Below are 20,681 nucleotides of genomic sequence, written 5' to 3' on the forward strand. Positions count from 1 at the left end.
ATGACAAAGGCAAACCCACAATACTGTGCTGCTGAAAATCAGAAGACCTAGACAAGGTAGAAAAACTCCAGCCTGTGGGAGAATTAAGGGTTTTTTTTTTTTCTCTCCTACACAGCACTAAGAACAGAAAGAAGAAGAATACAAAAGAAAAAAGGAACAAGAACAAAGAAAAAAGAAAAAGAGAAAAATGGAGGGAAAGGGGAAGGGGGTAGGGATAGGAAAAGGGAAATGGAAAGGGAAAAGGAAAGGGAAAGGGAAAAGAAAAGGAGAAGGAGAAGGGGAAGGGAAAGGGGAAGGAAAGGGGAAGGGAAAGGAAAGGAAAGGAAAAGGGTCAATAAGTCTTGATAATTTGAGATCTCCGAGTTACACTGGAACCCAAAGCACACTGGACAAATGCTAACTTTCTTGATGAAGCCCTCCAAACGCACTGACAAACAGGCTTGAGGAAATGAAGAGCATGGCTCTTAAATGAAAATGGAAGGCAGTCAACACACCAGAGAGGCAAACCCAACACATTTCAAGCATCCCAAAAGGAATACACTCAAAATTTAGAGATCACATTTGAAAAATTGAGATGTTATGCTTTGCACTTTAACAGGAATTGCACAGCTCCAGACCACTCTGTAAAGAGCATCCAGGCCCATACATCTATAGCTACTTGGAAAAGTTGGTAACAGATTCTGTAATGTCTATAATGACTTTCCTTAAATTGTGCATTCTGGAGTTCAGATTTCCAATGTGTTTTCATTGCAGTGAAATTAAATTAAAACTGATCAAACGATAGCTGAGGATTACATCCTATTTTAGGAGGCTGTTCTTTCACTTTGAGCAAAAAGGAAACATTGCCAAGAGTTGGCAGAAAAATAGCAAAGGAAGAACATGATTAAAAAGGAAAGCATTATTACAAAGACAAATGGCATATTTTGCATGTCAGCTATTAAAGATACTTAGACACCCATATAGAAATAATACACTCAACTACTGAAAAGGTGTTTTCAGGCAGGGCTATAGGATTACACAGAGGTGTTGGCATTGCTACAGGGACAGAGCCTTTTTCCTCCAGGCAAGGGAAATCAGAGGAAGGCTTTGTACTGTACATTGCTGCCAGACAATCAGGGGAGAGAGGGAAACAGCCCAAAATGGCAGTTCTTGCTGAGGTGTCAGAGTCAACACGTCTTCACTCTTCACTCCTCCTTGTAACTCTCACTGGCGTGACCCCTATACCAAGGCTTCATCTGTGCTGCAGCACACGTGCCCTGTGCCCAGCACTCAGCGCCAGGAGGTGATCAAAAGCCAGAAGTGGTCCAGAGTGAAAAACCTCTCTTTTCATGTCAGAAGGTACGAAATGGAGGCAGCGTGCTTCATTTCCCTGCATTTTGAAGGGCTATGCATGCAGTTAACTGTCACTGAGATATCTTAGATCTTCTCCTGGATGCCCAGGGGATGTGAAGGGACACTGCGGGAATACAGATACACAGCTCACATCAAACTGACTAATGTCAAAGCTCACCGTGAGCATCATAGCTGCACAGCCTCTCTGGATGAGTGAAAGCTCAACCCAGGCACACTCGTGGCAAGCATATGTTTTGAGCCAGACTAGGCTGGCTAATGTTTTGGTGTTAAACCCATTAGAAATCATATTTTTTAGCTTTTCATCGTAAGTCTTTTCTCTGGTAAAATAATCCAGAATTTCTCACTAATGATTTTAAAATGTCCATTAACATCTTGAAGGAAATCTCTGCTCGAGGTATTTTCTTTGGGTCACAAACTCCAGCAGCATTAAAGTATCATTTGATCTTGGCTTGTTCTGGTTGTTTATGCATTTGAACCTGAAAATCAAGGAGCTGTTTGGGTCAGGTATTGGGCCTAGTTGCAAACAGAGAAAACAGGCTCCTGTGAGGCAATTTGACAGAGTGAGACCGGAACACCTTCGGAAGTATGTGCAGGTGGCACTCCTCGTCACCCTTTGGGAGAGGAGGCTGCAGGCAACGCCGCCTCACCCAGTGGGGATAGACAGCAAAAGGGCAGAAATGGAAATCAATTCACTGCAATACGGCACTGTCACATCACATCACTTGTTAGGAAAAAGAAAACTTATTTAGCAGACATTTGCTTTGTGTGCCATTAAGCCAGACTCTGCTTTGCCTGGACTCATGCAGCTGGCATGTATGTTAATTCACGGATCAGCATAGACAGGCAGCCATGCTCCTGCAGCCTCTCCTTGCATTTCAAAGGGAGCCGGGACTGGCACGGCTGCCTCAAGTCCTTCTTTATTCCAATTGTAAATGGCTGTTGCTGTGTGCCCAAATGGCGTATCCTTTGAAGATGCGAGGGAGGCGGTGGGGGAGGGGATGCTTTCCTGAGTGAATTAAGCAGTTCTGAAAGAAGCCGAATTTAGAAGTGTGGTTCTCAGAACTGCATTTAAGGCAGGAAAAGCCAGAGCAGAGGGAGGACGGTGACCTTCCCAACACCTTCTATCCTTCAAGGGAGATGGAAGCCGGCTCTGCTGCTCAGTGGTGGCTCTTGTCATTCCCACAGCTGTCCTGCAGCTACTGACACCCACTCACTGGCGACCAGACCTTGAACAGCTGCCTAATAGCAACCAGCTCTGCTCATTACACACAGAGGCTGATTTGAAGTACAAATTCAGAGAAGCGCAGATTAAATTACTAACTCCCTGAACTAGACTGCCTTCACCTAATATTGTTAAAGCCTTACGTGAAATAATACAGGATGAATTGTGAACCTCTTTATTGGTTTCTGGGTAGACAGCTTTAAATACTAATCGTAGCTAATTAAATTACTTAACTTCATTTGCTTCTGCCAACGGGCCATGTGATACGGTGACTTTGGAAGACGGTGCTCTTGGAGGCTGTGGCTCTTATATTTTACACTAGGGCAATGTTAATCACCAGAAAATACTATTACCACATTACTGCTAAATCCATATGTCTGAAATAAAATGAACTCCAGCAATGGAAAGACATGATATATCTGACTTCTTGAATAACAGAAAGAACTGCTATTTATTCACTTCAGAACTCCCTTAACTCTTGTTTAGTATATAAGGCCTACAACACCACACAAATGTATTTATGACCACGTTAGCATTTCATATATTTATTAAAAATCTACCACTTATTGTCACATCACAGAGAAGTATCCCATCCAACACTTGCTGTTTGCTGTCTCAAAATCTGAAAAGCTCCAGTCGAGGAACAAACATGAATACTAAGCTTCCTCTGTAAAAGAAGAATGCACACTGTTTCATCATACAAGATATATGCCTCCATTTGATGTCCAGAGAAGATAAGGCAGATGCAAAATGGTTTTTCCCCACTTATTGACAGAAGGGGTGTTAGAATCCAGATGGCAGCTCATGCGATCGTGGGCCCTGCTATTCTTGCACTTTTCTCTCATGTTACACTGCTATGTTTCTGCTAATCAATGTCATGATCAAAATCTGAAAGCTCACCTTTGTGTCAATGGCCAGCTGCGCAGTTACTCTGATTTCTTCTTCACTTGTGAGGCTGTCCTTTTAGCTATAGCAGTACAGTTAAAGGACCAACAGCATATATATTAGTTTTGCAATGCTTCTTGATGATGACTCTGTTGATGAAGTCAGGAATAGGTCTGAAACAGATCACTGACCAAAAAGTGTAATTTAGAAAATGATGATGAATCACCACTGATGTTTATCACTCAATTTCCATCACAGTCAACAGCCTGCTAGAGAAAACTCCTTCCACTACAGCCTCCTGTATTGTTTGCAGCAATTACTGCAGCACAACAGGTTGCTTACCTGTGGGAGTTTCTGTTCCCCTGCCTTTGCCATGGTCATCCCTATGGGTACCTGCTTTAAACAGTGCATTAAACATCAGCACTTGCTCCTACTCCTTTTTCTTTTGAAATGAGGCACTTTCCACATAGCAATTATTCATTCAGCTCCCCTTTCCAGCTTCTCATATCTGTCATTGAGCCTGGCTTCACTTGCTCATTTTATCTGTTTGCTGCAGTAACCCTCATATACCCATTATAACCCCATTTCTGTTAAACAGCTGGCTGTGATGTGAAATGCCTGGCCCTCAAGCTCTGCAAACAGTTGATTAGCACTTGGGCCTTCTTGTGACAACCATCTGCAGCAAGACTTAGCATTAGCATGATCCTAACCTACTTAAGAAACTAACTTAGAAACCTCACAATCCTCTGTTCCAACACTGTTCCCTGGGCCCAAGCCATTGTCAAATTACAACCAGTCAGGAAAGAGCACATGCATCCAGATTAATGTAAGAGACAAAAGAAGAAGAGGACTCACAACAAAAGCAACACTGCCTGAATTGCATGGCAACAACATCTGCCGTTAGCACTGCACTGGGCTCTCACATTGGTCACTGCATGGGCACAGGGCTGCACTGTCACCTGCAAGTGATGAGCTGGCAGGAATGTTTCTCTGCAAAGCATATGCACTAGGGAATAAACTAAGGAAGAGAACGCACCTTTGGGCTGTTTTAGAAGCACGTGTAATTCTCACAATCCATTTCCTGCAGAGAGAAGGCGGCACAGCATTGGACTGGTGTTACCTAGTGACATCTCACTGGCTAAAAAGATTGGGAAAAAAACTCTTTCTGACAATATGTCACTGCTAGGCGCTTTTAATCAAGAGCGAACTGACTACAGCATTCAGTCTGGATTAAAAACTGCTCTTTTTCCTTAAAAAGACAATCAATCAAAGTGGCACAATTACCTGGTCTGAATTAAAACACGCTGTGAATTGCAGTTCAAATGTAGGTAACTCCGGAAATACAATTATCCTTCTAATACTCAGAACCAAAGTAAAACACTTCAGAACACTTAATAAATCTTCAGATAGAAAATTTAGCATTCAGCAGCATGTTATATTGGTTTTGCTCCCAGTTTTATAAGTACCAATTTGTCTCTGCAAAAGGAAAGAAAAGACAGACAGCATTTCTTAATTGAGTCAGCAGCTTTGCCAAAACGCTCCATACTACTTGTTACCACAAGGGAAAGAAATACTGGTTCAAATAGAAGCAGTTGTGCCAGACAGACTTTGAACATACAATCTTCACTGAAAAGGCTAAGGGTAAATCCGAAGGCTGAGAACTGAATGAAGTGTTCAGTCTCTGCTGCTATTTCATTCATATACAGTGATACCATCCAAAGTAGAATAAGGCCTGACATGTGTTGCACTGATACTGCTCGATGCAGTGGCAGGAGAGAGCAGCCTTGAATTCTACAAATTAAGGTAACAGTGATATATTTGATCGTTTAAAATGTGGTATGCAGTTTTCTCCACCATTTCTTGCTTCTATGAGTTATGGTAAAAATAGTAATTGGTGCTAATAGTTGTAATTAGGGTAAAAAAGGCATCCTTTCTTTCACTGACTAATTAACCAATTATTCTTTCTCTACCAACTAGAAATGAAAAGCATGATCAAACAGACCAACAATAGACACGAATAAAGAGATGGACTGCACTTAAATCACGAAGCTAAATATAAATGTTTACTGCAGTTACAGGCCATGGATCGTATTTCACCATGACACGAAGAGAAAGCAGTTTACAAACTGCAGATTAAAGAATAATAAGCAAAATATTATCACGATCAGAAGCAGTCCTCAGCCAGAAAACAGGGTGTTTATTTTTAAATCAGAAATGGAGCTTTAGCAGAGAGCATGTGAGAAAGTAAAATACTACATGTCACTCTAGTAGCAATAGAAAGACGTCTCTTCATATAAAGCAAGATTGTGCTTCTGATGGAAGGAGAAGAGATATTGAAGTGCACTTGTGACATTTTAAAGATGTTCTTTAGAGTGAAATACTAACAAGGGGGGGTCTCTGTTCACCAGGGAGTATTCATTCATCATCATGTTACACCCATAATAAATGAAGGCAAATTTGCAAGTGGTGGCAGCCTGGCAAACCAAAAGGGAAAGCAGAGCACAATACATTTGTACCTCGCATTTGTACCCCACCATTTCTGGATAAAATCCAAAGTTTCACTTCAACACCTGCCAGCTCTAGTAAAAGAGAAAGGCAGAAAAGAATCTTGGCTGCAGATGAAAGTGAATCAACTATACTTATCCATCCCACACAGCTCAGCAGTATTTACTTTATCTTGAAGGGATCAGATAGGATACAGCAGCAATGCTTTGACATTATTTGCATCAGCTGCAGCTTAAGTTAGTCGGGGAACTAAGCTCAGAAACAGGATGTAATTCAAAGTAAGTTGTACAAAGATTTAGCAGATTCAAAGCATTTGACAAATACCCAAGTTGGTACCGAGGATGAGGGCAGGGGAAATCCCAGAGTATTCAGATGTATTTTTCTGTGATTGTCCAAAAATTCTTATTTTCAAACAATAGCAGTATCATCAACATGTCTACAATAAATGGAAAATAGGTCCTTTACAGCACACCACACAGAGGGAGGCAAAGCTGCATTTAAAGATCTTCCCTCTCATTTCACAGAATAAAGTACGACTTTGGATTTTAGTTTAGCTTTGCAATTCATAATTTACCAGAGTTGTAGAAGGGATATATTTCCATCAAAACTTCATGTGCTTCACGTAGAGGACCTGTGTGAGACCTCGCAGCATACATAAATTCCATGGTGGCTAAATGGCAGTTTCAGAGCTACGGCAAAGCCTGCGGGGCTATAGTATTTTTACTATGCTAAAATAACATTCAGCAAGTAACACGCTAAATTAGTAACTGTCTTAGTTTCAGCTGGGATGGAATTGCTCTCTTCTGAGTGTCTGGTATGACGATATGTTTTTGTTCCAGGAGAAAAACAATGCTGGTACACACCAATGTTTACAGTTGCTGCTAAGCAGTGTTGTACAGAGCCAAGGCCATTTGCAGCAAAGGGCCCCAGGAGCTGGGATGGAAAAGAATTAGGACAGATGACTTAAACTGGCCAAGGAGATATTCCATACCACGTGGCATCAAACAGGGCCGCAGCCAGGGCGGGGGCCCCCAGCGCCTCCCACTGCTCCCCACAGCCCCTCTGCTTGGGAGATGCGCTTCTCCTCTGCCCTCTGCCATGGCTATTCAGATTTCTACACTACTTTCAAACCATTGCTGACACAAGTCAAGAGCCACGCTGTCAGCCTGGGGAACTAATGAGAAAACTGTTTGTCTAGAAAACAATATCCAAAGTAATACACCATACCATATAACATCATGTGAAAAAACTATCAAACTGAGGGGAGTTGGCCGGCAGGTAGTGAGGAGTTCTGCTGTGCATCATTTGTTTTGTGTGCCTGTACACTTAAATACAGTTATTATAATTGCTGTTAAAATTTTTATCTCAACTGTGAATTCCACTTTGTTCCCTAGTTCTCTCCCCCATCCTGCTGTGGGGGAGGAGTGAGCAAAAGGTTGGGTTGCTTGTCCAGTTACACCACACCCCCCATACTGCTGGCTCCAAGTTACCACAGCACATGGGACATGGTTTAATGAAAACTATTGGTGGTGGGTGGATGGTTGGACTGGATGATCCTGTGGGTCTTTTCCAACCTTGGTGATTCTATGATTCCATGATTCTGTGATAGCACTTACATCTGCTCCATCAGCAGATATATACGGATGTCGCACCTCTTATTAAATCGGAATCAGATGGTTATTATGGCTTTTATGAACATCACTGAGATGGCAAAAATTAATTCAGAACCAGAACCAGACTGCTTTTTACTTTTCTTAATCTTCAGCTGTGTTTTGGGATGGGTTGTTGAATTTTACAGCATCCTGATACACTTCTCTGTAAAAATGAGCAAAAGTTTTGCCTTACAGACATTAGGTTTGCAAATTGCTCGGAGTCTGTCAGTGGAGTACTACAGAAACATCAAAATTTGGTAAGAACGTATAAAAGTGAAAGATTCTAATACATATTAATTGCCACCAATAGATGCATCCATAGCTTTGTAAGTTTTAGAACAGTCCTGATAAGAAGTATGACCACTCATTCTTAAAAACAATCTGACTTCCCTTTCACAAAACAATGCCAACAGTCTTTTTGTCAAAGAGACTGTCAGGACCCCTTCTGATGCACTGCCTTAATGCACTTCATGGACCTTATCTGTTATGCATTCCTTTGTTGGGAGAAAAACTGGCAGAAAATCTTCTCTAGCCTCCCAATTTTTTTCATTTAATTGCTTACATACATTCTCTCTCTCTCTTTTTTTTTAAGATACAACCTTTATCAGACAGAAAGGCTAGAAAAACGTAAAATTGATTGAACGTGGTTTGTCAACAGAAAAAACTGCATCCCTGTTGAGAGAAGCGATCGCTGAAGTTAAGCTAGACAGGTTGGCAAATGGCATTTTAATTTTAAAACTACAATAAAACTTTAAATAACCAAATTCAATTATATACTTAGAAAGAAGGAAAGCGGTGATGGAATAGAGGACTCAAACCTGGAAACATTAACTCTGAAACAAACCTAGGGAAAATGCAACTGAACTTGAGTCTGCCCTGCTCCATTCAGACGCAGTGCTAAGGAAGGGAGGGAAAACATGATTTTGTTTCTGTGAGAAACACTGCTGTAATCAGTGCTGGGCTGCTATGTGCCCTTCTGATAAGTGTCTTAAAAAGAAGATGGAAAGGGGTATATAGAAAAGCTAGTAAAAAGGGTGCACATCTTAGGAAAAATAGCTCATTCAATGTGTAATTTATAAATACATTTGTAAAAACAGAATGTTGCCTAGCAAGGTGTTCTTTAAGTTGAGGAAGTGTAGACAAAAGCTAGATAAACTGATACTGGAAAGAAGTTGCAAAACCTGGATACTGGGGCAAAGAGCAGAGGAAACTGGCAGAGATTTTCCATCTTGTACTGTCTTCAAGTCTAAACTGGACTTCCTCCTGGAAGGTATACCTAACACAAACCAGATTTTGGGCACCCTTACAGAGAAAAGTGGGCAGTGTTTGTTATGTCAATATCTCATATTTTATAGTACCTTCCAGCCTGAGCCAGACAGCACATGAAGTCATCATGGGAATGCCTCTCTAAATGCAACCATCTCTGACATGAACAGAGGAAGGGTTTCTCTTGGTTTCACATTTCTCCTCAGGAAAAGCCTGGAACAGCTAAGATCTAGTTAAAGGAACTATGATGAAAAGCAACCAAACAATGAACAGCAGCTCTGTAACTTTTCAAAGGCTTTTAAAGTGAAAACTTCATTTCTGAGTGGTACGGTATACCTTCTTTCAGAGCCGAGATAGAAAGGACAGCAGTTCATGACACAGGTTCCTTACCAAAAAAAAACCAAACAAAACAAACAAACAAACAAAAAAACACAGATCAAGAGCATCTCCATTCCACTCTTGGACAAATTCAGAGTCAAAATTTACCTCAAAAAACATGGACCTCAAATGCACTGTTCAGTAATTTTTTTTTCATCTGTATATACCACCAAAGTTGGCCAAAGTATGAAACATGCAAACTTTTAAAAGCACTAAAATAATTTTCACTCTGAACACCTGCATATTCTTATTCAAAATTCTTCACATTTTTTCTTTAAATACCCTTCTTCTTATAGTTTTCAGATTTTTTTTTTTATAAAACCACCATTATAGTTTCTGTGGATGATAAAGAATTTAAAGATCTCAACCAACTTTAAGGCAAGATTGCCGCTGTTCTGCAATAAAGGTATTGCAGTTTTACCATTTCTGGTGCAATTGCTTTCACTGCTTTCTGTTCTGCTGTCTGCCATAACAGCTGTATGCCTCATTGACCTTTCCTTATTTTCATCATTTGTACCAACCATTTCCCTTTTTTTGCTATTCTACTGCTACATTAAAACAACACAAGTAGATTACTAGTGAAGAACAGGTTACCTTCACAGAAGTCACACTATTTTGACCTCATCTTGTCCTGATCTTCTAGTTGCTTCTAGTTGCTATCAGCAGTATTTTCTTTCTTTTTCCACTGAATCATTTTGCCAGGCGCTGAAATGCAGCTTCCTGGATTGTAATACCCTACATCACTTTCAGCACCTATAAATAACACAAATGTCAACTTGTCCTTTGCCAGTGCTCTAACACAGCGAGTTGTTTTAATCAGAAATACCATAATTTTACTTGTGAGCAGGAACAATCCCAGGCTAAAAGCACCAGAGGCAGGGCTTGCGGCTGCCCCATGTGCCCTTTCCTGAGAACTGAACCAGCAGTAAGGGCCACACATTTTGTAACACAGCAGGGGTCACTGGGCAGTGGTGCCGCCACCTGGATCTCAGGAACATTTGCATCTTAATAAATGCGAGCCGAAAAGTACTACACTGCTTGTTGGTTTTTGAAACTGCTAAAAATAAGCCACGTGTGGTGCTGAGTTAAGGATGTATGGAAAGAACAGCCCATCTGCCACCATGAGCTTGACAGACATCACAGCATGGACTCTGCTCACTTCTCTGTGCAGGGCAACATAATGAATGTGTCTAAGACAGCAACAAAGACTTGCTAGGTTGGTAACGGCTTGTAAAGAAAACTACAAAAGCAGCTGTACAAAAAAAATCTTCCTATTCATTTGAACATTTTAGAGAATTAATAGCCTAGTCAACCTGTAGACTTGCACTGGAGCAAGTTCGGCTGCTCCTTCAACAGAAGGTGCACCTACAGCTGTATGAGATGGCCTTTATGACTTGCTCCAATGCCACCCCAGGCTGCAAGGAACCCCAGGCCAAGGCTGCCCTCGCTCCTTGTCCCCAGAGCCAGCCAGCAGCAAGACTGAGCATATATTCCCCCACACAACAGAGACAAACACGTACACACCATTGGCTAGTCAGATCAACACACAAAAACCACTACCACTCCACTCCTGGAATGCTCTGGGATCTGATGTAGAGACTCATGTCACTGAGTGAGTTATTGGGATGTCCCTGCCTGGCACTGTGCACTTCTCCTCCTCTTTGTCTGGGGAGATGGACCTGGAGTCACAAATCCCAACAAATCTTCACAGAAGATACAGGTACGAAGTCTGCTTCTTCACAAGAGCAAGCGGTTTCCTGGATCTGTCTTTGCATATGCTGGCAGAAATTCCCAGCAAAGTCTGGGCAAGAGAACTGTTTCTCCAAAACAGAACCAAATTCATGCACAGAGCATATCCAATCTGCATAATGAGCAAGGCTTTCTCTATACATTATGTTTAGACAGACGCAGACTCTCATATGACATCTTCACAACAAGCCACAGTTTCATAGGCTATCCCAAATTTCTTTATTTCCTTGCTGTTCAGTGATTGGATTTGCTCTGTCCTGTGGGAAACACCTAGAAGAAATTGGCTCTCCTAGAGAGAGCAGTTTTGGAAGAGACTGAAATCAAGCATTTATATGTAAAAAAAAAAAAATAATAATAAAAATAATATTAAAAAATTAAGCTCGTGATAGCAGTGGTTGCAATAGAGTGGTACTGAATTACATGAGACTCCCCATAACTCCTATAAGGTATGTATAATCTGCCAGGTCTGCCACACAGTATTTCTGCAGCCATTAGAGACTGACATACTAGAAAACCATCCAAAGACATTTAGCCAACAATGATAACAATATATTTTCAGTAGTTCTTTTTAAAGTCATCAAATTTATCCTTTTTTATTCCCAAAAGCCCGAAGAATGTACATCAAAAACAAATGTATTCTTTCAGTGCATGTTAACGGATGGAAGATACACAGGCGCCGCAAAAGAGAATGAACCAATTAGTATGGTTATGGTTAACTTCTCATTTGTTTTATATTCATTGCTTTTAAAGATGGCCAAATTTATTCTTCCTTCACTTGTTCTAAGACTTTTGAGAACGATGCTGACCTTCTGTATGATCTGTCATAGCAGGGTTGTTAACACTCTTCATTAAATGCGTAATGCCTGACTGGTTTTGGCAATGCAACGTGTGTCACTAGATATGCAACAGTCCTGTAAAATCAAATGATAAACAAATGCAACTTTACGTGGTCCTTAGGTACATTTACCTAATGTGTAAATTCATTTGTCAACAGCACTCAATAATTCATTAATAGTATGCAGGTAATAATGATACAATCAGAAAAATCATGCATATTACTAATTTATTAGATATTGTATATCTATTAGATATATAGATATAGATATACGGTAAAGTAACTAGCTTTTTCATAGCATTTTACATGAATGTACTCAAATTCCTTTAAAACCAACACATCTAATAAACCCAAAATTGGATTTACACCTGCATGCCCAAGAGCACATATTTGGCCAGAGCTTTTTGTTATTTGAGCAATGAAGCGATATACATTTATATTATCTGAAAAATATACCAAATATCTTCTCCATCAACCTTTTAACTGAGAATTCTCATTTTGAAGTATGATCTCTCTCTTGCAGACACACTTTTCACTTAGCACTTTGGGCCATAAATAAGCTCCAAGCATAAAATGGTGCAACAGAAGTTGGATACACCTGGTAGGAACAAAATGTCCAGCTGTGCTGATCTGAGCCTGCAATTTACTTGTCAAGTGTAAAATATCTTTACCAATAATAAGCCTTTAAATTGTGCATACAGCCCTGTTTAAGTGCCTGCCAACCTTCAAAAATCATCTTTCCCATAGAGTCTGGTTGTGAGAAACTTAAAACATCACTGAAAATCCATAGCACAGCAAGTCACAGATACTAATTCTCCAAAAGAGGTACTGGTGAAAAGAGTGAAATGGTCACTGGGGCTTATACCCTCTCACTGTGGCTCTTCTAATTGACCTATGGAGACGGAGTATAAACAAATTCAGGATGCACATATTTTCCAGCAAAGCACTTGGAAATTTGATGCAATTGTATGTCTTTACAGTTAAAGCATCTGTACTGCAGTCCAATAAAAACTTACAATGTCAAGGGTGGAACTAAAGTGAATCTTGCCATTTATATTCTCATCTGAGTACCAAAAATGATGCAAGTATATCATTATCTCTCTAAGTTTGAGGAATGGATGGGGAAGGATGGAGAAAGGAATCAAGGGATCTTTTGGATGGGAGCGCACACTGAGCACCAGAATCCTTAGAGTACTGGAAGGGAAAAAACAACTTCTTTATGAATCCACTTTTGATTGACTGGCATTTGAAACACGAAAAAAGAATAAAAAGTTCAATCCTATAGCTTGAAATTTTCCTGTGTGTTATGTTCACATCACAGAAGACTGCACTTTGGAAACTTACTTTATCACTAATTATGTGGAAATAACTATATCACTGTGTTCAGGAGACAGATGAAGCCATGTGTTTTCAGAACTGCTTTTTACTCCAAATGTTATTGTTCTGTGCAGAGAACACAAGGCTTTATTTTTTAGAACTCAAGCTAATTTCTTACTGTTGTAAAGCAGAGATGTTCTCAGTTGATATGGGGCATACGGCAAAGATGACAGAAGACTCATGATACCACACACTGTTTAAAGTATTATTTTTTAAAGCACTGGCGTACTCCAAGCCCTCTTATTGTACGCTGGGAAAGTACAAGCATTCATCAAAACACAGCAGGAATCAGTTCTAAAGAAGGGTGCCTGACATTTAATCTTGCCAGTAAAATGCTGCTGGCACACAGTTTTTAGGGAAGCCAGGTTACGCAATAAAGAACCCTTTTCATCCTCTGTTGCCTGTAATTACTATGTACCTGTCAGGAACAAGCAGTGCACATCCTGTCCTGCACATGCAGAAGTAGTGAAAGGTTTTGTAAAGAACACATAATTTAAAATCAATCACCTAGATACTGAAGCTATAGGGAAAACAATGTATTGCTACAGATCAACAAACTTCATAGCTAAAGTGCAACTCTTCATGGCCCATAAGTCAAATCTTTAGTAATGCAGTTGCCTAATAGTACCTTTAAGCAGAGATAAAAAAGGAGAGAGAAGGAAGAAAACACAAATACAGTCTGACTTTCCCAGATGCAGTGCATAAAGAGACTTCAGGTTCTGCTGAAGTGGGAGGCTTCCAGAGACCTCTGCCCTTCAGGTGCTCCCAGATTTCTGCAGCATATAAAGCTGGCTGCAGGGCTGAACTTTTTAGATCTAAGACAGACAGCAATGGACACCAGAGACTCTGAAATTAAAGCAGTGAATGTAAAAAAGAAAAAGGAAAAAGACACCACTTAAGAACTTCGCTCATTTTTTATGGCCCAATCCTCTGTTTCTACTAAGCACAACATGGTCTACTGTGGCCTACAGAAACAAGAAAACTGTAGAATAGATATCTCTGTAAACTGCAACTTCCATATCTTTGTGCCACTGAATGCAGGAGCTTTTGTGGACCAAAAGCTCTCAACTAATGTAGGATCACTGCTCTTTGCAAGAGGAACCCCAAAATCTGCTTCTGACCTGCTACAGGTCCATGAGTCACTTTTGTAGCTCAACAAAGGCAGGCAAAGTCTGAGTCAACAGTGACACTGTGGCTAGTGTCAGGCAGGACACTAACTCCAGTACAAAATGACAATCTTCAGGAAGTTAAGAAGATTCCAAAAATTTAGAAACATTTAAAGGCTTTTTATTCATACATTCAAAACTATCAAAATCAATTATAAGGCTTTTCATTAGCCTACCTGGTCACTTGGTAATGGCTCACATGAAAGAACCTGGAACTAAAACATCATAAAACTTTACAGCATCACTTAAGGACTCTGAAATTTCATTTAAAAATCACTTCTCATTTAGTCAAAGAGTTAAAGTATTGAGATCCTGGGATTTAGGTCAGCTTCAAAGTCTGCAGACAATGCAAGATTCTGACTATGGACAGCAGTAGGGAAAGAAATGTACCCTCCAAGATTTTCATGGAAACATAAATATCAGCTTCACCAATTTTGAATATAAAGACAACTGGGGAGTGGAAGACAGGAGAAGGTTACAGAAGAAGGAAGGCAAATAAACAAACAAACAGACAAAAATGGTAAGCCTTATAGGAAATTTGTCTCCAAGGACCCTCAAACCACATAGATCTTCCTTTAACATACATGTATTACTTTCACAAAGATGTGTTCTGACTTTTAGCTACCTTCCTGGGTAGCAATTTTAGCAGATCCCTGGGTAGGCTCTCCATCAAAGTACTACACTGAAACATTTTTCCTCAGACTGACAACATGGGTGACAAGAATAGTAGGAAGGCTTTGTATGTATGTGTAATCTGATTGCAGAGCAGCCATCCATCACACATCTGTTTGGCAACCCTCTCCCCTGAACAGGCTGCATTAATCCATTTCTGTGACATCTCACACTAAACAGCTCAGCACGGGCTCTGACGCTGCTCCAGTTATCTTTCATGACTTCTATCACACCTGGTATTTCGTGGTTGCTTCTCTGAAATTAATCAGTCAAAAATGCAATAAACGGGGAAAGAGTCTCCATACAGTAATCAGGACAAAAGAATTTTATGTAAATTTTACCAGTGGTCTCCAAGAAGCTGTAGTTTCTGACAAATTATTTTAAGTGTCTGGGCAGTGGGAGCCAGGGGAATCTGCCACTGGCAGAATATACACATTTACACAAGGAATACATTCTTTCTTAGAATGCAGTGTATGAAAAAAAAATACTTGGCCTAAAAAATGAGAAGACAGAGGAATGAAAGAGACACAGTACTACGTCAGTGTGTGTTGCCTAGAGAAGGCCAAAAGTGGAACTGACCTGCTGATCATAGTAAGAATTACACATCTCGGGGTGAGGATGAATCACATCATTTGCTTTTAGTGCTGTACTCCTCTTAACCTGAAAAACAATTCTGCATCAGGTTCACTGATAAAACAATGCTTTGCAAAGATGCTATTTGTGCCCTTTACATGCTTATGCGTTTCTAGCTTAGCCTACAGGGAAAACTGTTATGAAGATGATAAAGTTACCTGAAAGAAAACAAACTTAGGAAGAAACACTATGACTTGGATAACAACCCTACACAAAATTAGCAGTAAGTATTCACTGATTCTGAGATCTTCACCATGGAAATATGTCATTTTCCATATATTGGAAAGATTTTCACTGGAGTTAAACTCCCTTAAAGATAATAACAGATGTGTGCACAATATATGAAAATAAATGTTTGAAAAAGTCACAACATCAGAACACAAATTTCTAATCTTTTTTTTTAAATATGTGCTCTATTTCTCCACTTCATAGATAAAAACAACAACAAATCCAAGTGTCAATGAATTTTCCCCATTGATCCATCTGTTCTAGCAGATAATCTCCATTTCTATCATGCCTTTTCTGCACATTCCAGCAGTGTGGATGATTTTGTCTGGCACCTGACAAACTGCATTTATACATACTTCTATGCAAAGCACTTTCTTGATTTAAAGTTTAAGGACTGTAAGTGCCTTACATCTTTACAGATAACAGTCCCACAGATCTCTGTCCAACAAGGCAGAAGTGTGAGTCAAAATCATTTCTTCTGATGTATCATGAGAAGGGAAACCAGTTCTTTGTCTCTTTCAGTATGATCAGAATGGCTAGAATAAAATGAGATTTAGACTTTTACTGTCAGTAGGCATGACATTTACAAAGATATTTCCATTATGTGCTCATATGCATATATTGGTAATTTCAAGAAAAAAAATCTGTTTCAGATTTAAAATTTTTACAGTCCGTTTCTGTTTGAAGTTGATTGCTGTTGGGTTTTGTTTGTTTGTTTGTTTGTTTAAATTTGGAGGTAGAAATGGTGCAGTTGTATTTCTTTCAATCCTTTAATGCTTTCTCAGCAAACTACATTTTCATCTGACTTTTGAGGCCTGTCATTGCGAGGCTTTCTACTCAAAAGCCAAGCCTGTAATCTTACTACAATTCTGTATGACTGAATGTGAAATAGGAAACAAACAAATATACTCCTTTATCACTGCATCCCACCTCTTGTGTGTCATATATACCCCACTGCCAGCTCCACTCAACCTCACATTTTATTGGATCCATCCTCTGGACTTTCAATGGAAAAAGCCAAAAGACTACATCAAAGACAAGCAATTCCACAATTTCACATGGCAGGTCAAACAGTCAAGCCATCTGAAATTACATGCAACATGCAATGTGATAGAAAGGCTGTTTGGTTCTACCTCCTTTCCCCTACTCTCCCCTCTTTCAGTGATGTTTTAAATAGCATTATTTGTAAACTAGTTTGGGGAAGGAGAACCTAAGAGAAGCCAAAGGAGGAGGAGCAGAGGTGGCAGAATTTCTTCACAGTGGTCAAGCACCAAAGCAGGCTGCCCAGGGATGTGGTGGAGTTTCCATTCTTGCAGGCATTTAAGAGATGTATGGACGTGCCACTGATAATATGGTTTAGTAATGGGACATGTTAGGTCAGGTTCATTGTTAGACTTAGTGATCTTGAAGGCCTTTTCCAACCTAGATGATTCTATGATTCTATATCCAAACTATTAACCATGATATAAAGAGTTAAGTCACAGTCAGCATTTTGAGTCCTTCATCATTCTGTGATGGTCTGAGAACTTATATCAGGTATAAATGTATAAACTAACTAAAAAAATATAGTTTACTCATCAAATATAGTATTTAGAATACTTGCAGTTTTTACTAACAAAAAGTTAAGAAGAATTGTTCATCTCACAAAATCTCATTAATAAGTCAGAAATGGCGTTCCCATGCCCTTACAATGAACACTCAGTCAACGGCAGAATAAGGATCGTGTGAAGATTTGTGCATCTCAATTTATCTGTATGCTTTCCTGCACTGGGACTATTTACACATAAAACATCAAGATGAGGAGAAGGTAACCTCAGTTTTGAGAAAAACTAAGAGCTGACATCCAGCATCCAGCTGACATCCATGATAAATGCTAATCGCTTCAGTTAAGATTTATTTCCAGTGAATGACAAAGTAAGCAACATTTTCATCGATATTGTTAAAAGACTCACCTGGGAACCAATTTATCTATGATCCATGATTTGCATTTTATTTCCAATATACTTATGACATAGATTTAAGAAATAATCCTTTGCAAACAAGCCACAGAAATGATGTTTGCAATCAAAGAGTACATCAGGCATTAAATGAGCTATATGATGCTGATCCATCAAATTAAAAAAAAAAAAAAAACAACAGGGATAAAGAAAAGATAAAAGCTGTACTACCAGGACAGTATGAAATACAAAGTATTTATATCTAATATACAGTATATAAACTATTATCTTGAAATAGCACGAGAACAAATAATGAAAGCAAATTATTTACTGCACATAATAAGAAGCCAAAAATTAAAAAAATAAAAATCAAGCTTATTTCAGACAGTGGATTCTACTCTTACTGTCATCTGGTTCCCAGCCCACTAAAGATGTGTGACTTTATTTCAAAGCTGCAGCTAATGAACAAGCAGATGGATGAGGCACAAAGCATTCCCAGGCCCTTACACCTACGGAAGGTAGATATTTTATGGATAGCTACGCTCGGTTTCACAAGTTCTAGGGATGTCACAGTTATTATGTTTTGCAAAAATAATAATAATAATAAAAAAGATCTGCTAACAGCAGCTTTGCCATACTGGTCCTGGACCAAAATTGACTACGAATGATGGGAGCCTTTCCATTTGTTTCATCAAATTTTGGTTCAAGATCCCCGATACACCACACACTGAAAGTAAAAACAGAAAGGATGTGTTACATAGTGCAGCTTGGCAGCCTGCCTAGTACACATAGGTATATAGTTACAAGCTTTATAATGAGATGTTTTATTTCCTGGTAACCGAGAAGCAATTTAGGAAGTAAGATAATTCCTCTTTTGGGATGGGAAGAAGGAACAGCCACCAAATTAAAAAAAAAAAAGAAATATCATAGGAGCTGAAGGCTGAAAAAAAAAATACAATTGACAATGCTGCCCCTTAGAGAGCATTAAAAAGTAACCCTGCCTTCGACAACTATTAGATCCTAGAATAGTACTCCATATTCTGAATATTAAATGAAGACAGTAAGACCAAAAAAGAGGAAAAAGTCACAGTAGTGCTTCATATTTGACAGGGGCTGTTTGACAGGAAAAAGGAGCCTCAACACTATCACATGGGCAGCAAACCCTTAATGGAAAAAAGCCATGTGCGCAGGAGTCATGCTCCTAGTAAAGCTGTTGCTGATGAAGAAAAACAAAACCGGGACCCCTCTTGGCATTCCTTGACGGTTAGCAGCAAACATATGGATCTTTGAGTCTCAGTTAAACATGCAGATTGAGTGTCTATGAATTTTTATGCGAAGACATCATTTTAAGCTTAAGAATAAATAATCTGGGCTGCATTCCAGTAGATTTGAATTGTCTTTTTTTTTTTCATGAGAAGGAAGGTTTCCCTTGTGCCAACCTTCTTAGAGGAGTTTGTGCCAAGCCAATTAAGATTTTTCTGGGACAACAATGAATATCTTCACTTGCTAGAAACCATCCAGCGTTGAGCAGAGGTCACTAAAAACCAACCCTGGCCTCCAATACAATTTACCAAAGGCTATAAAAGTGCAAACATTTCCACCTGTGACTGAATTTTTTTTTTTTTAATGTGTAACATTTACCACAGCCTCAGCATATATCCCAACCCCACAAAGAGAAGATTAAACCACAGTGTTAAAGGAGGGCTTTTCTTTCATTTTACGTGCAGTGTTTCTGCTTCACAGGCTTGCAGCCAGCCATGCTACAGGCAGCCACCCCCAGCACACTCCGTGAAGCAAGCAGCAGGAATGCAGTGAAATTCTTGTGATTTAAATTGATAGCTGTTTTAAAATTACTATTTGTAGATCTGTATGTTGTGACTCATTGAAAACTCACTAAGATACTACCATGTCAATGAAACTAGAGGAGGAACACTGTAACAGACCCAAGCAGTGTGTGAGACCCAGTTATCCTCTGCAAGTTCGGGCAGGTAAATTCCTGTCACCCATTCTTCTCCACAATGCTTACAAGGCAGCCAGTAAAAGCACCCATTCATAAAGCTTCTGGAAATCTGTGTGTAGGTTTAAGATCCATCATCGGCATAACATTTATTTTACTTTCGGATATTTTTATTGTTGTGTTCTCTTTTTGTTCCTTTCAGTATTTCACACTGTGAGCTCTTCATATCTTTGAAAGACTACTCAGAAATGGTATTTTATCATACATTTCAGTAGCATGAATTTGAACAGTCCTACCACTACCACAGTATAGTGCTTGAAAGCAAACTGGAAGTCTATTTTTAGTTTAGACTGATCACAAAAAACACAAGTGAATCAACTGCTGCTTTAAATCTTTCACTTTTTGTTGCTGTTGTTTTCCAAAAAATATAATTGCTGGTGTCTCTGATTTTGCCTAAGAAAGTCCACTGTTAGCTTTTGATTTGGGGAGTAGATGGAGGAAGAGAATTTTGATTAAAAAGGGAGACTATCTGTTCCTTTGGTGAAAGTAGGAGAAATCAAACAACTTAGCAGAAAAGCTGATAGAGAACAGTGCTAACAAACTCGATACTTAGATTGAGAAAACTTGAAGAATGATAGAGGAATGCATAAGAAAGGCCTGAACATTAGGAAAAGGAAAAAAAAAAAAGAAAAGAAAAATGTTTGTTTCTCCTTTACCAGCCACTTCACAGTATCTATAACATTAAAAATATTAAGGGTCTTAAAATGGACTCCAGGAATCTCATACAGAAGGAGAACACATCAATATATACAAAACAATCACTTAATGTATCCTTCAGAAAATGTTCCACAGGTGAGAGTGAGCAA

The 20,681-nt window shown here is 39.4% G+C and overlaps 1 protein-coding gene across 1 annotated transcript in view; it reads right to left on the minus strand.

The window, feature by feature from the left end:
- Positions 1-20,681, minus strand: part of SLC35F1 (solute carrier family 35 member F1) — a 235,413-nt gene that overhangs the window by 158,492 nt on the left and 56,240 nt on the right. The gene's annotated exons all lie outside the window — the stretch shown is intronic.

The sequence above is a fragment of the Gallus gallus genome, chromosome 3 (genome assembly GCF_016699485.2).
Source record: "Gallus gallus isolate bGalGal1 chromosome 3, bGalGal1.mat.broiler.GRCg7b, whole genome shotgun sequence".
NCBI lineage: Eukaryota > Metazoa > Chordata > Aves > Galliformes > Phasianidae > Gallus > Gallus gallus.